Here is a 17664-nt window from a genome sequence, read left to right on the forward strand (position 1 = left end):
GAGAAGGTCAGGGTTTTGAGAAGTGAAACGTGCGCCAGTGTTCTGAGCACAGTGGGTGAGGCAGCAGAACAGGGAAAGGCTTTACTTGTCTTGGCTTGTGGCTGCCAGGTTTGGTTTCCTACTCTTCCTCTTGATCAATCTTCTCAAATCAGTTACTAAGGCCAACAACTAAGCAGGTAGCTGAGCAAACATCAAAGTTCATTTCTTTCATTCTTAGAGTCTTTCAGTCTGGCTACCATTTGGGGAAACAAAGGATGAGGATTAGGCTTAGTAGAACTCTGAGCCCTGGCAATAACATTACTTGAAAAGACAGGCAGATCTAACCATCATCACTTCTAATCCAGTTATTCCACTTGTAAGAACTCTCATTCCTCTCAGTGCTATGTTCTAGTTCAGGAATAACCAATGCATCAACTACCCATTTTCCTGATTGCCAGCCTAGATGTAGGTTACTATGCTAAATGCTACAGAAGGAAAAAGGAATTAGTCATAGTTTCTGCCCTTAAGAAACTTAAAAAGGCAAGGGAAATGATGGGAATAGAGTTCTGGCACGGACTTTAAAGAATATGGACTTTGGAGTCAGGGAGGTTTGGGTTGAAATGCTGACTCTATCACTTATGAATGTTGTGACCTTACACAATTTTACTAACCTATCCGAGCCTCTGTATTAATCTGAAAAATGAAGATAATATCCACCTGCTTTCTAGAATTGTCGGGAAGATGGAATGAGGTAGTATTTTCAGATATTGTGTGTGTGTGTGTGTGTGTGTGTGTGTGTGTGTGTGTGTGTGTACAGAGAGGGGAGAAGAAAGATGAAACAAAAAGATAAACAAAAATCATTTCTTACACTTGAATTTACAGGGATATAGACACAAAAACAAAGACTATAATCACAATATATAATGAAAATTTAATAATCCAGAAAGATATGATGCATTTGTAATGAGGAGGAAGAGACAGATTCAAGAGATATATGTATAAATTCAAATTATGGAGATTTGAAAGTGTGATATAAGAACATTTATAAAGTTTTGTTGCATATGGACAATTTGAAATGTGAAATCCTTGAATATAAAATGCATTAACATGTTGTTCTTTTCAAAACTATCAGTCCACACATATTGAAGGTTTTTTATACTCTAACCAAAAGCAATGACAGTTTAGCTGGTAAACAGAAATGCCTGCTTTCTATAGGTTTAGTCTTAACTTACACAAGTTTTTAGCGGAACCACATCCTTACTTTGTTTTTGGGGTGGGGTAGAAAAAATTAATAAGACTGAATAAATGAATAAGGGGCAAAGAAATGATATAAGGGAGCAGAAAGAATAAAGGCTGACTTCTAGTTTTCTAGTTTATGTGACTTGGTACCTGAAGAAACTGTTTAATAAGATCACTTTGATCTGCTTCAGAAAGAAGTGAGTTCATCATAGAGAAGTGTAAAAGCATATGTTGGACAATTGTAATGTTAGAGATATTAATAATTAGATTCATGTGTCTCATTGGGTATCAGAGGAGAACATTAACCCCTATCCCCACCCCAATCAAGGGACTTTAAGATGAGGGTCTTGCCTATACGATACTTCTGCCCAATTCCCATAATTCTCAGTGTGACTACCTTTCCTTTGGATTGACTCTGCTAACCCTCCCTAGTCTATAGTGTAGCTTTAATATGTTCCAGTGTTACCTGTGCTGTGTAGATTATGAGCTCCTAGGTTGGTGGTGGTCCTAGCAGTAGGAACTTGCAGCCGTGGCAATAACGATGATATTTATATTGTGCTCACTATGTGCCAAGCACTGTTCTAGATGCTTTTCATATATTAACCCATTTGATCCCCTCATAGACTTTTGAGGTAAATAATACCATTATCCTCATCTTACATATGAAGATACTGAGGAACAGAGAGGAAAACTAACTTGCTCAGGGTCACGCAACACAGCCAGGATTCAAACCTACGTAGTCTGTCTCTGGAATCCATGCTCTCATCAACCATGTGACCCGGCCTCTCCAACACGGTGATAATTCACAGTCTCATCTCTTCAGGTGCAATGTAAGATGTGGGTAGGGGTTCTTTGGACCACAGGACCATGGCAAGGTGTTTTGCAGGATCCCTTTCCATGTAAGAAGTGGTTCTGATGGCATTAACGGACTATCACTCCAGCAAAACTTGGAAGGGGCATGCAGGCCCCTGAAGGACTCTGCTCTACTCAGCCTTTCCTCTTGCATCCCTGGTCTGTGGGTTTCCTGGGATCCAGAGTTAGAAACTGCCAAAGTCTGCAGCCACAACAACATCCCAGCTTCTCTCTTACCCTCAAGACCAGATTGGTTCTGACCATCCCAGAACTGAGAACATGTTACCTAGCTTTGTTTCTTTCAGGCAAAGGGAACTAACTCAGAGAAAGAACAATAACATACAGAGAGTCATTTTAAAACTACGTAGACGCTCTCTGCTGTGAGTAAAATTAATAATGATGACCAACCATTTAGAAAGATCAGGCAGGTGTGTAATATCTGCTGCATGTAATATCTGCCAGACTGTGAGCTGGGTACCCTCCCTGGTGTAACATTTGTGGAAGAAGGGATTAATTAGAAGTTTTAGGGTGGCTAGTGACAAAAACCCAATTCTCTATAGCTTGGGTAAAAGTAGAGATTAATTATGTAAATGCTGCTTGACCGTCTCAGGGAAGCAGGGCGAGGCACAAGGCTAGATCTCAGGAATAAATGGAACAAGGTCTCCGGATTCATTCTCCAGCACACACTCTTACGCTCGCTCATCTGTACACGTCCACTACACATTTCTTTCTCTTCCCCTCTGTTTTTTTTCTTCTTTCTTTCTTTTTCCTTCTCTTTCTCCGGACCAAATTCTGCTTCTCAGGTCCACATGGAAGGAAGCATGGCCTCTCTAGAATCCCTGAACTAGCAATCTTCCTGCTACAGGACAGGCAGAGAACTTGACCCAACTCTCTGGCTCTCAAGTCCAACCCTTGGGCCAATTAGCTGTACCGAAGGAATAAAATCACTGTCCTAACACAGTGCCTCTTACAGCCGCATTAAGGACAAGCAAGGGCACAGCAATTATTAGAAGTAGGGGCTGAAGAGAGAGCCCCAGGGGTGTCTTCTCCAAGTAGCCACCATGCCAATCAATGTAGCTGGAGGACACCGTCCGTGAGATAAAGCATGCCAAGCGGCTTTGTCGTATGCAGCCTGGAAGCTGTAGGCACCCTGCCTTGGTAAACATGTGCACAGCATGTCTGCAGTTGGTATTCTATAACAATAGTTCATCTTTATGACACATTGAATATCTGCCAAGGTAATTTAGTAGCCACAAAATCTATATAAATTTGTAATGTAATTATCTATGTTTTAGAGGTGAGAAAACTCAGTTTTGGAGAAAGGAAGTTACCTGCTTAAGTGTATACAGCTAGTAAATTGCAGTTTCAGAACTTGAATGTGGCTCTGTCTGAGCTTAGGCCCAGCACTCTTGCCACTAGGACACCCTTTCTTCAATTGAGAAAATAGGTAGTATTCACTGAGCCTGACACCCAGTGGAAAAATTCCAAATGCACATTAAAGGTGATTGAAAGAAAAAAATGTAAAATAGAACCACCAGCTTTGTAGCTGCAATATTCCAACTTTGAATCCCCTCACCCCTCCAAAATGAAAAGCTTACCGAGTTCACCTTAAGAATCTCAAATGACTTCAGAAGGCATTCCAGGGCAGGCGTGCAGGTACTCGGCAGCCTTAGGAAGAATTCAGCACCAGGAATCTTTTTGCCGTGGCTCTGCAGGGAGGTCTTCCAAGTCCCTGAAGATAGAGGAGATAATTATATGACATAAACTGTCACTTACAGACCAAGGTCAGAACCTTATGTGATACCATCCATGGCTCAGGAAGCTTTGCTGGGTTTGAGATTCTAAGTATGTTGCATGACTGAATTCAGGTTTGTTGCTATTTCTATTTTATAGGTGAGAAAAATGAACACTGAAATACTTTATTTGGCCTATCGAAGCCCAGAATCACAGACACCTCTCAGTGAAATAACCATATCAGAGATATCAGGAAAGCCAGTGCTGAAAGATTTCAGAGGAAAGACCCATCCCTGCCTGCCTCACTCCTCCTGTACCCCAGGACCCCGTCACCTTTCCTGTGGAGATGGTTATCAGACTGTCCTAGAGTTTCGTGTTTCATGTCTGTCTCCCCCACTAGACTGTGTCTTCTTCACTGTAGTATTTCCAGCATCTAGCATAGTGCCAAGAATATAGTAACTTAGGAGGTGCTCAACGTGGAAGGAAAGGAGGGATAAGGAGAAGAGGGGAAGTAGAGAGAGAAGGAGGGAAGGAGGGAGGGAGGGAGGGAGGGAGGGAGGGAGGGAGGGAGGGAGGGAGATGAATACAGTCCATCTGTGAATCTAGGCAAGTTTTGAGTAAATCACCTACAAACCTACACGAATATCTATTAAAACCTGGCCATTATTAGTTCTGACCGGGGAAAGACACCCTGAGAAGTCACTGGACCCCATAATCCCCAGGCAGAGAAGTACAAGGCCCTTTCCTAAAGTCACACAAGGCTGAGTGGCTGACTATTTCCCTCTATGAGAGTGGAAACACCTTCAACCTACACTGTGTATGTAGAAATTGCTGACTGAAGAGAATGGCCATTTATCTCTCGCTCTCAGCCCAGCAAGGAGATCCTCCTAGTTATGCCAATTAAATTTCTATTTCTCATGTACCTTAACTACTGTCTTAAGAAAAACCTGAGCTTACAAAGCAGGCACTCTGACCCTCAGCAAGGAAATAGTGTTAATTATGCATCTTCGGGCTGTGTGGCTTCAACCGTGTAAATTGAAAAAGTAAACCCAATTTGATAGATATGTAAATGACAAACTGAAAGAAGAATTAATATTTAGCTTTGTAAAAAACACAGCTCTCCTCATTAGGAAGGCTGGTTTTTCTATAACCAGAAGGAAAAATGAATTGATGGAAGCTCCTCCAAATGTGCAACTGAGAGCACCTTTATATTAATGAGGAAAGTGATGTTGATTAATGGGCAGCCCAAAAGCAAGAAAGAAGCTTTCCTCCCTTGTTTTCCCAGCAGCCACGGAACAAGTAGCGTACCAAGGTCCCCAGGCAGAGAGAGAGCACAGTCCCCTGAGTCTGCTGCTGGCTGGGGCACGTGAGGTCTGCTCGTGCTCCTTTCAATTATACTGACAAGCATGTATAGGCTTGAACAAATCGGTCCCTGTGAATTAGGCTGCGTTATGATAGAAATCCACATCTTTCAAGCCTCCCTGGCCGTAATTGATCAGGGCTTCTCTATTGTAGCCCATAGCTAGTCCAGAAAAAGATTTCCTGAACGTGTAGCTAAATGACAATATTGATTTTTACTCTTAGTATTGTCTTATATTCATCCTGTTTCTTATATTTGCCTAGTATATGTTCCCATGGCTCTATGGTCAGCATCGTGTCCTTTAAAACAGTCTAGCAAAGGACTATGGTCTGTGTTTTACAGAACCGAGTCTAAGTCATAGGTAGGTGGCAATACCTTCACCACTGAGTGAGATATGGAGTCTTTTGACTCCTAGACTGCAGTGCTTTTCCTTAGGGGTGGCTTTGAAGACAGCATCTATTGGGGGCAAAAGTTTCTATCTCACTTTGCCCCTTTCTGGGTCACATAAGCCAATAGCCACCCCAGAATGAGAAGGCCACCTTCTTTCCTAACAAATCACAAGAAGAATAGTCTCCTCTGCCTGGTCTATAGTCTGCACACCAGCCATTCTTTATTTTTCTCTGTACAAAAAGAGACCTTCCTGTGAACGATCAGAGGCCAGACTCCACTTGTTGCCCAGCTCTGGGCATTGCCACCTTTGTTCAATTTCAGGCAGCCTTTCAAACATCAATGCACTCTGTAGCTCACGAGACACTGGTCCACGTAATGGTGGAGTGGCCTAAACAAGTAAGGAAAGCCTTGGTGGCGTGTGGACTCATACTCTTTGGTCAAGAGTTTAGCCTTAGGAGAGCAGTTTTAATGAGGTCTGAAGCTTATACAATTTTGAAGGCCCTGTGAATTTGATAGTTTTATTAAAAGCAGAGGATTTAAATATATGGACATCTCCTGATATGCTTCTCTTTTTATTTCTGTCTTTAGTTAGCTCAGTAGTTCTCACCAGGTATATCAGGAATACCGCAGAGGATCATACTATTAAAACCTTGTGTGTGAAACTAGACTGCTATCTGTCACCATATGCCAAAATTACCTCAAAATGGATCAAAGACCTAAATATAAGATCTGAAACAATAAATTGCATAGAAGAAAGAACAGGTACTAAACTAATGGACCTTGGGTTCAGGGAGGATTTTATGAATTTGACCTCAGAGACAAGGGAAGTAAAAGCAAAAATAAATGAATGGGACTATATCAAACTAAAAATCTTCTGCACAGCAAAAGAAACCACCAACAAAATAAAGAGGCAACCAAATTACAATAAGATATCCAAGGTGCCTGAGTAGATAAATGCTGTGCTTGTCTGATCCCGTGAGCACATTAAAATTACAACTGAATTATAGAACAATCAGCCTGGAGAACCACCTGAAGTCTAGCTGAACAGAAGTTTATAAATAAAAAGCCACATCGAGACTGGTAGGAGGTGTGGATCCATGAAGTGGGCTGGTCCCACACCCATGAGTGGCAGCTGAAAATCGGGAGAGGTATCTGGGCCACAGAGGTTCCCCACGCAACAGCAAGGCACCCCAGCCTCCCACACCAGGCTCACTAGCCCAGAGAACTGGTGCCGGGAAGAGGAACCCCCACAATTTTTGGCTGTGAAAAACAGTGGGGATTCCGACAGTCCAGTAGGAATAGAAGCTGTGAGAAACCCAAATGTCCTCTTACAGAGCCCATGCAGGCACTCACCCTAGGCTCCATCAGAGGGATGGTGACCCTGGGGGTGTCGGAGACATATGGGGAGAGACTGAGTTGTGTAACTTCGGGGCAAGGACTGGAGGGACAGTCCTCATTTTCTCTATGTGGGACCTCCCGTGCAGCCCGCAGGTGGGAGCCATTTTTCCCATGTTGAGCCCACCCCCACAGGCCAAATCTGAATCTGATTGGCCTAGTGAGCGCTGCTGCTCCACACTGCTGACTCACTGAGACCCTGCCTCACCCAACTTGCCATGCCACAAGAGGCTTTATCTGCAGCTGAACCTTACAGAAGCTGGCAGGTGGCCGCAGGCCTCGGAGTATTCTGGAATTTTGCAGAGCTACCCCAGACCTGGTATTGGTGGTAGCTGTCCTCAGTTCTCAGCGTGGCCTCTCCCACATGCCTCCAGGTACAGCACAGGCAGTGACCAACTGTGGGTCACGTTTTAGCTCCTACCAGGTACTCCCTCGCAAGTCACAAGCAGTGACTGACCTGGGCCTGCACTAGAGACCCTCTTAAGAAGCCCCAGAACCAACATACTCAGAGGTTGGCTTCAGAACACAGCAGAACACTGCCCAATTTGCCCCACAAATGGCACACACAAAGGGGGGTCTTAACAGGCAACAGCGCCTGATGGGGCAAACCCACAGCAGCCCATCACCTGTGGATGAGGCCATACCCCACAGCCAGTCAGCCTAAGGGTTAATACTACCCACAGATATGTCAACAGCAATCAAGGCTCAACTATAACAGGAGGGCACACAACTCCCATAAGAGACACTCCTGGATCACACAGAGCAGGTGACCAGGGAGACTATGCCCCTGGGACCCACAGGACAATTACTACTTAAGGCCACACAGCCAAGACTTGGGGAAATAGCAGTCCTGCCTAATACATACAAAAACAAATACAGAGAGGCAGCCAAAATGAGGAAACAAAGAAATATGTCCCAAATGAAAGAACAGGAGAAAACTCTAGAAAAAGAACTAAACAAAATGAAGGCAAGCAACCTATAAGAAACAGAGTTCAAAACAATGGTTATAAGGATGCTTAAGGAACTTAGTGAAAACTTCAACAAAGAGATAGCAAGCATAAAAAAAGACATAGCAACCATAAAAAAGAACCAGTCATAAGTGAAGAATGCAATACTGGAAATGAAGAATGCACTAGAAAGAATCACCAGCAGACTAGAGGAAGCACAGATTGAACCAGCGATTTGGAAGACAAAGTAGTGGAAAACACCCAATCAGAACAGCAAAAAGGAAATAGACCCCCAAAAGTAAGGATAGTTTAAGAGACCTCTGGCACTACATCAAACATAACAACATTCACATCATAGAGGTACCAGAAGAAGAAGAGAAGAGAGAAAGCAAGGGATTGAAAATCTATTTGAACAAATAATGACTGAAAACTTTCCTAACCTAGTGAAGGAAATAGACATACAAGCCCCAAAAGTGCAGAGTCCCAAACAAGATGAACCCAAATAAGCCGACACCAAGACACATTATAATTGAAATGACGAAAGTTAAAGACAAAGAAAGAATCCTAAAGCAGCAAGAGAAAAGCAGTTAGTTGCCTACAAGGGAGCTCTCATAAGACAGTCAGCTAATTTCTGAACAGAAACTTTGCAGGCCAGAAGGGAGTGGCAGGAAATACTCAAAGTGATGAAAAACAAGGACCGACAACCAAGAGTAATCTATCCAGCAAGGCCATCATTTAAAATCAAAGGACAGATAAAGAACTTACCAGACAAGGAAAAGCTAAAGGAGTCCATCACCACCAAACCAGTATTACAAGGAATGTTAGAGGGAGTTTTTTAAGACAGAAAAAAATAACATCAAAAATATTAATAATAAAATGGCAATAACTATATATCTATCAACAATTACTTTCAATATAAATGGATTAAATGCTCCAATCAAAAACATAGGGTGGCTGAATGGATAAGAAAACAAAACCCTTACATATGCTGCTCACAAGAGACTCACTTCAGATCTAAAGGCACACACAGACTAAAAGTAAAGGGATGGAAAACGATATTTCATGAAAACGAAAATGAAAAAAAAGCAAAAAATCTGGGGTAGCAATACTTATACCAGACAAAATAGACTTTAAAACAAAGGCTATCACAAAAGACAAAGAAAGACCCAGTAATCTTACTTTCTGGTATTTGTCTGGAGAAACGCAAAACGCTACTTTGAGGGGATGTGTGCATCCATATGTTCATTGCAGCATCGTTTACAATGGCTGGGTGTCTGTCAATGGAAGAATAGATAAAGAGGAGGTAGAATAGTGCTCGGCCAGGGAAGGGAATAGGTTCTTGCCATTGGTGGTGACATGGATGGACCTGAAGAGTATTGTGCTGAGTGGAGTATGTCAGACAGTGAAAGACAGATGCAATGTGATTTTGCTCATATGTGGAACAAAAGAACAAAACAGAAACAAACACACAGACACAGAGGACATTTTGGTGGTTCACAGATAGGAGGGGGCTTGAAAAGGGGAGTAGAAAAGGGGACGGGATTAAGAAGTACAAATGGTTATTACAAAGTAGTCATGGGGATGTAGGGTAGAGCATAAGAAATGCAGTAAATAATATTGTAATAATTATGTAGGGTATCAGGTGGGTACTAGATTTGTCAGATGGGAGGGGAGTTGGGGGCCAGGGTGAAAAAGGCAAAGGATTTAAAATGTACAAATTGGAAGTTACAAAATAATCTTGGGGATGTAAAGTAAAGTACAGGGAATATAGTCAATGATATGGCAATAACTATTTATAGTGTCAGGTGGGTACTACACTAGTCAAGGGATCACTTCTTCAATTATATAAATGTCTAACCATATGCTGTACACCTGAAATTAATAGAAAATAATATTGAGTGTCAACTGTAACTGAAAAATTAAAAAGAGGGGGAAGGTGAAGGGCAATAAGTGGTCCAAATTTCCAGTTATAAAACAAATAAGTCATGGGGATGTAATGTACAGCATAGGGAATATAGTCAATAATATTGTGATAGCGTGGTACAGTGTCAGATGGTTGTTGGACTTACCATGGTGATCACTTCTTTATGTGTATAAATGTTGAATAACTGTTGTGGACATCTGAAACTAAAATAATATTGTATGCTAACTGTATTTGTAATAAAAATCTTTAAAAAAAAGGCAACCAACCAAATGGGAGAAGATATTTTCAAGCAACACCTCATAAGGAGCTAATATGCAAAATATATAAAGAACTCATACAACTCAACAACAACAACAAAAATTCTAACTGAAAAATGGGCAGAAGATCTGAACAGACACTTCTCCCAAGAAGACATACAAATAGCCAACAGATATATGAAAAAAACGTGCAAGTTCACTAGCTATTAGGAAAATGCAAATCAAAACCACAATGAAATACCACTTCACACCTGTTAGAATGGTTATCATCAACAAGATAAGTAAGAACAAGTGTTGGAGAGGTTGTAAAGAAAAATGAACCTTCATGCACTGCTGGAGGGAATGTAAATTGGTACAGCCACTATGGAAAACAGTATAGAGGATCATCAAAAAATTAAGAATAGAATTACCATGTGACCAAGCAATCCCTATCTCCCCACAAAAATCTGGAAACATTTATCGTAAAGATATATGTACTCTGTTCACTGCAGCATTATTCACGGTGGCCAAGACATGGAAACAACCATAGTGTCCTTCAATAGATAATTGGATAAAAAAGATTTGGTATGTATATACAATGAGATGTTATTACTTGGCCATTAGAAAATAGTGCCATTTGAGACAACATGAACAGATCTTGAGATTATCATGCTAAGCAAAATAAATCAGTCAGGAAAAGTCAAGAACCAAATGATTTCACTTATACGCGTATGTGGGATATAAAACTGAAAGCAACAAACAAACAAGACAAAGAAACAACTCACAGATACCAACAACAGTTTAGTGGTTACCAGAGGGTAAGGGGGGAGGGGGAGGTAGAAGAGAGTAAAGGGGGTCAAATATACGGTGATGGAAGGAGAACTGACTGGGTGGTGAACACACAATGCAATATATAGATGATGTATTATAGAACTATACACTTGAAACCTATATAATTTTACTGACCAATGTCACCCCAATAAATTTAATATTTTTTAAACTTGTGTATTTTAATTTATGGATAGTATAAAAGATTTTCATGTGTAGTTTTACCTATATATAGTTTTCACCTTACTCATTAATTTTTGAACTTAACCCACACAGGAGATGTGACTTCACAGTATTTTTGCTCATTAAATCAGAAAAGTAAATAATTTTCTTTTCAATGAATAATTATATGATAGACACTTTAGTTCTATAACCTGGGGGAGGGGAGGAGCAGAATGGAAATCGTAGTGTGTAGCATCCTAATAAACCTCTCTAGACACAAAAGGAAATTGCATCTTTAATCTCAAAATCTGATTAAATATGAAAGAGACGGGAGTGGTGAGAAAGCTTCACATAATCTTGGGTGACTCTTGAAAGAAGGGCTTCTAAGATCCACATCATAGGGCTTTTAATTTGGATTCTATGTTTCTCTTACAAATATGAACCTGTACTTTACTCAAGGATATTACATTTGGTTATAAACATTGAAAAGATTTGAGTTTTTATTTTTTAATATCTATGTTATTCAGATGGGAATGAAAATCAGAAATTTCAAGTTGGCAAATAACAGCTAGGAAGGATGTAGTGGGGACCCTAAAAATCTATGTTTTTACCCATCTCTTTGGACAAGTCCCACTAAGGCAGGTACAAGAGACTACCCTTCTATGTTCTCGCCCATTCCCAGGAGGTCCTAAACTCAGGTTTCCTTTCATTTCCATTAGGAATTCTTCTTTTACTCCTGGGTTGTTCAGATATGCTTTTTCACTCTCCTCTGGAGTTGTTCTCATTTTTGATGATTGGTTTCCAATCTGTTATCATTCATTCATGCCGTCAACAAATACTTACTCAGCACCTGCTATGTACCAGATACTATTCTGGGCTTTGGACTTAGAACTGTGGGCAAAAATCTCTGTAACAATCTATTACATTGACTCATCTGAAACTGCCACTTTTACAGCTCAAAAATAGTCAAGTATCAACCATATCCTGTGGTTCAGCTTAAGGGTGGTATAAACTTTGACAGTGTGTTTAGAACCTCTTCAGAGGTTATCACCCTTGACACACTGGCCTCTTGTTAGACTCACTGCCTTGGGTAGACTCTTGACCTTACCTCCTGCCTCAGCCTTGAAAACTAAAGCTCAAGGTCTCTAGGAGTCAGAAAAAAAAAAAAGAAAAAAAAAGAAAAAAAAAACCCTGCATTCAGGGATTTTCCTGCCTTCTGCTGCTTTCACAGAGTTTTTGGCCTATGATGAATCCTAACTTTCCTGCTGGCTAAATGATGGGTTAAAAAGTGCTTATCATTCTTTTTTCAAGAGTGTCAGTTATTTTTAACAGGAGGCTTGACACAAGACTGGTTTAACAGTATCTGAAATAAAGTAAGTCATGGGTGAGTATTGGGAGCATTTGCATTATCCTATCACCCTCAGTATAATCACACCTGATAAGCTAACACTTGCTGTGTTCTGATGGTTATGGCTTTCAGGGTGGTGTTGTTTCTGACAAAACTGTAAAATAAAGTTCTCCTAACGTATTAGGCTCTTCTATGGCCCTTGGTGTAGGAACCTCTCTGAACCGCCCGAGATTTACATACACCCCACATACTTCCTGAGAAAAACCATGTCTTGTACCAAGAGGTCTCCTGATAAAGGAGGAAAACACGGCTTCCCAGGACTGAGACAGTGGGTGAAAGCCCTGAAGTTGGAGAGAAGTGGTTCTGCCAGTTATCAACTGCGCATGCTTTGATGTATTATCACCTACCTGAGCCTCAGTTTTCCACATGTAAACTGAGGCTCTGCCCCACAGATTATTAAATGAGAGAACATGAAAGTGTAAATAAAACATGTAAGTAAAAGTGCTTTGTAACCTGTAGTATACAAAAGGGCAATTTTCAAAATGAGGAAATATATATATATATATATATATATATTTTTTTTTTTTTTTTTAAGTGAAATTCATCCCAGGAATTAAGGGCAGATTCTCCAGATGGCTAGATACAGAATTTCTAGGTAGTTGGTAAAGGGAAGGTCAGTGCGCTTGAGCGTGAATTCACTACGAACAGCACAGAATCTATACGTAGACATCGTTGGTGTCAGGGCAAATGGAAAGAACCCCAGTCTGCTAACCACCCAGCTTGAGTTCACATCCTGGCTCCACCCACTCCTGACAGCGAGAGCCTGGCCAAGTTAAAGGACTTGTCAGAACTTCAGTGCCTCATCTGTTAGCAGGTGATCAAAGCACATGTGGATTAAACACCCTCCAATTCATAAAGTGTTTCCACATAGAAGGGACTGTATAGTAGTAAATTCCTTACTCTATTATTGGATTGTTGTTGTTCTCGTTTTCAAGATGAAGAAACTGATGTATCCAAGGAAATATACAGCAGTAAGTAGCAAAACTGTGGCACAAACGTAGCTCATTTCCAAACCTGACTGAGGTATTTTCACCACATTACTGTTGCCTCCACTCTAAGAGATCAGGGCTGTGTAACTGGTGGGGAATGGTGGTAATTTTAAATAGACTAACCAGATGTCGCCCTCCTGAAGCAATTAGAAACACACAGGCTGCATGGAAGTGCCATCCAGGTATTTAGATGATTGAGTCCCTGACCCTAGTGGTACAGACTAATGACCTGAAGTCATAGTATAGATGGGATTTATTTCTCTCTCTGGCCCGCACGCTTCTTACCAGTGTATTTTGGGTTATTGCTACGGCTCGCCAGTTTCAAACAGGATGATATTTTCAAGGTAATGAACCAGAATGATGTGCCTGAGAACTAGATTATGACGTGTGGCTGGAGAGCGGAGGTAGTACCGAAAGGTGGATTGTTGCACCTGCTAGATGAACACCAAACAACTTTTAATGATCTTTAGTAACAAGTACAGTGAGAAGGGGCATTTGCCAGATCAATAGCTGCAGACCTGGTGCCAGGGCATGTGCTGATTTGCTCGAGCAGTGACACTGCATCTGGAACAGCAGCTGCGATGGGAATCACTACCTGAATGAGCTTATGATGACCCACTGTCATTCTCCAAGATCCATCTGTCCTCTGTGCAAGCCAAAGTAACAAGCTGAAAGAAGATTTTTGCAGGAATCACAACCTTTGCATTTTTAAGGTCCAAGGTGATGGCAATCATTTTCTGCAATCTCTAGAAATGCATTATGCTCTAAATGAGCAAGGAATATACAGAGCTGTTTCTCCCTAAGCCGGAACTTATTGGTCTTACAACCAAGGGGTTTGAGAATGAGAGTGGTCTTCATTGAGACTAGGGAGTCTCTCATTATTACCCCGTTATCCACAAGAGAAAGTTTTGCTTCCCCACCACGTTGGCCTTTTCTGGGCTATGAGACCTAGTTCCCAAGGAAGGATGCTTCCACCAGGGGACATAACAATGCCTCAGTGAAACTATTAATAGTAGTTGAGACAGCCACGGGCCACATTGAGCTCCTCCCGGCAGTAATTCAAAAGGTTAAGAAGGCAGTTATGGGACTGACTGAGATGTTGATGCTTTCAGAGGATACAGAGTTGCTGCTGCATATTGGAGGTAAGGAAGAGTTCATCCAGAATTTATGAGAGTCCCTGAGACATCTATTAGTATTCCAGGTGCTATCATTAAAGTCAGTGGAAAATTTCAACAACTCAATAGAAGCAGGACTATTAATACCCCCAAGAAACTTTAGGAACAAAGGTTGAGTCACCATACCAGGCAAGAAACCAAAACCAGCAGAAATACTTTGTAGAGACAAAGAAACACAAAATACAGAACACGTAGTAGGAAAAGATACTTATAAATACCAGCTATAACCACATGGCCAGTTGCAAAAACAAGAACTATAATAATTTTTAGTACTTCCTCATTTTAATATGAATATGTTTCAGTACATCTATACCAAATTTCCTCTTCACCATTCCCGTGTCTTTATCATCGAACATAAGATACGGTAATGATAGTTATGCCTATCTCAGTATCTAAGTTACAGGATGTCAAAGGAACAATGTGATTCAGCAAGAAGAGGAAGGCACATCACCCAAAGATGAATAGAAAGAATGTGTATTCACTTTTGGAGATAGGGTTATAATGTTTTCTGTTGTACAAGGAATAATTGCATTACGTTAGGCTGAAACATGGTTTTTCAATTGTCTTCATTTGGAAGATAAGTGTTGTTAAAAGATGCTACACGGTCAGGATGCGTCAATTTAGCTGAACTAAAGCCATGTTTCCCAGAATTCTGTTTGCTGCATACTTTCAGGTCAGTGTGAGCTAAAGGAGGAATTTGCACAAGACTAGGGAGGCAGAATGAAGCAGCAGACAGAAGGTCGATGACAGGCAGCTGTTGCAGCTCATTCCCACTGTTGCTGATCTGCTGGTCCACCCGGCTGGCTTGGGGCAGCCGCCAGGCAGGGGGTTCAACTCCAGCTCCTACCACATCTCCTCCTTTGGTTTCTGACTCTTGTGCTAGGTGTGTGTTTATCTCTGTAAGGAAGGACCCAGTTACTCCTGCAGGTCACCTGCATTGTAAATACTGAGTCCTAGAGGTAACGAGAGACTGATGTGTATTCTAGCCCATCCTGTGGTCTCCACAACATGCTCATGGGTTTCAGTGTGTCCTTGTTCTCCTCTGTTTCACACTCAGCTGGCTATGCTATTGCTTCAAATCCTAGCAATGTACATGGAAGTATCACACTTTCATACACTGTTTAACCAGTTCCCACAATTTCGTAGTTCAAATCCCTAAAACAAATGCCTTATGATATAATTGTATATATATCTCTCCCTCCTAGTGGTTCTGCTTCTCTGATCCACCCCAATGGAAGAGTACACAGATGGAAATGGCAGAGCCAGAGCCCACACCTAGCTCATTGCTAACATTGATTCAAGGTGCTGTCCACTAAACTGCTACCTCCATCACATCATAGTAATTCAAGGCCATGTAACTGGAGGGTGTTGGTGGTTTAAAATTGCATGTTGGCCATCATCCTCCCTCTTGGGGAAATGAGGACATACGGGATACACGAAGAGCTTTGAGATATTAAGATGACTGAATGCCTGCACCAAAATGTGCAGCTTAGTGAACAGAAGTCAGCGTGCAGGGGAGGTCTCTGGGAGCATGTCCCATCTCAGGGGCTTCCTTCAACTTTGGTGCATTCAGCACTTTTAGCTGCAAATTCCATAATAAAGACAGAAGGTGTGTGTTGATCAAATTTTCAGATGACACAAGTCTGGGCCAGCTAGAAAATATGCTGAGTGATAGAATCAAGAATCCCCAAGATTTGACAGGATGAATAATGAGTCACAGCTAACAAGATGAAATTTCGCATGATAGATATCAAGTCTTACCCTCCACAGCCCTGCCCTGCATAATGGTGGTACCGATACCCTCCCTACATTAGGGTATCACTTGAGCTCAGGGTGGGCAGAAGCACATGGCGCTGATGATAGGTCTGCTCCAGGGACAGGCCCCTGAGTTCAAAAATCATCGCCACCAATACAGACGTAGAGAGACTTAGCTTAATAGCAGCCTTTGTGAAATAGACGTTGAGCTCAATATCAAGCAATGCTGTGATTATGTTAAAGTATTCACTAGGTACTTGAACTTCATTATTCAAAGTATGGTGTTCTGATACAGGTTGAAGATAATCTTCCAACTTTCCCCTGCTCAGAAACCACACAGCTAAGGTTTGCGGTATAATCCTGAAGACCGCACTTTAGTTACAAATCAGAATTTGACTAAGATGGTGAGAATATGTAAGTAAGTCATACGAAGAATGTATTAAAGACAGTGTTACTGCGTGTTGGTCCCAAATAATTTAAGAGCTTTCATACAGGAACAAAATACAATTTTATTTGCACTTCTAGAAGACAGATGGACACAAACTATAGAAAAGAACACTTTAATCACTGTAAAGAATAAGCGTATAACATAGCGGTTAAGTTGGGTTCTGGAGCCAACACACCTGAGGTTAGAGTTCACGATACGCTCTCAGCCATGTGACTTGAGCAAGTTACTCAATTTCTCTGGCCTCAGCTTTCCATTTATAAAATGGAAAAGACAAGAACATTTCCCTCATACATTTGTTGTATCTAGGGATTAAGCTGAGCAAAAACAAATAGTATCTACCTCACCTGATTGTTGCAAGGATTAAGTGAGACAACACACACTTTTAAAGCATTTAGAAGAAGTCACATGGTCAGAAGTCAATAAATATTTGCTAATCTTATTATTATAAGGAAGTGCATTCTGATGCTTAGAGCAATCCCCGAATAGAATGTGCTGTAATGTGGAGTAGGTGGCATCTTGTGTCTGAATGTGTTTACACTAGGACAGGTCCTCCGCTGATCAGGGATATCTTCCAGTGGTGTTTCTCAAACTTTGACGAACATATGAATCCCCTTGGCATCTTATTAAAATGTGAGTTCTGACTCAGCAGGTCTAGAGTGGGGCCTGAGAGTCTGCATTTCTAACAAGTTCCCAGTAATGCTGAGGCTGCTGGTCTGGTTCCCACATTCTGAGTAGCAAGACGAGAAGAACGCTTCCACTGGGTGGGAAGGAAAAGAATAAGGTCCCTTCCTTTCTAAAACATTAATATTTTGTGATGTTACCAATCTGAGAATAACTATATTG

The 17664-nt window shown here is 41.3% G+C and overlaps 1 long non-coding RNA gene across 1 annotated transcript in view; it reads right to left on the reverse strand.

Annotated features, from left to right (window-relative positions):
• Positions 1-17664, reverse strand: part of LOC141571812 (uncharacterized) — a 476186-nt gene that overhangs the window by 404697 nt on the left and 53825 nt on the right. Inside the window, exon 2 of the long non-coding RNA XR_012496870.2 lies at positions 3669-3802. This is a non-coding gene — a long non-coding RNA (uncharacterized LOC141571812). The remainder of the gene's footprint in view (positions 1-3668; positions 3803-17664) is intronic.

Source organism: Rhinolophus sinicus, chromosome 2 (genome assembly GCF_057876585.1).
Source record: "Rhinolophus sinicus isolate RSI-liver-muscle chromosome 2, RSI-T2T, whole genome shotgun sequence".
NCBI lineage: Eukaryota > Metazoa > Chordata > Mammalia > Chiroptera > Rhinolophidae > Rhinolophus > Rhinolophus sinicus.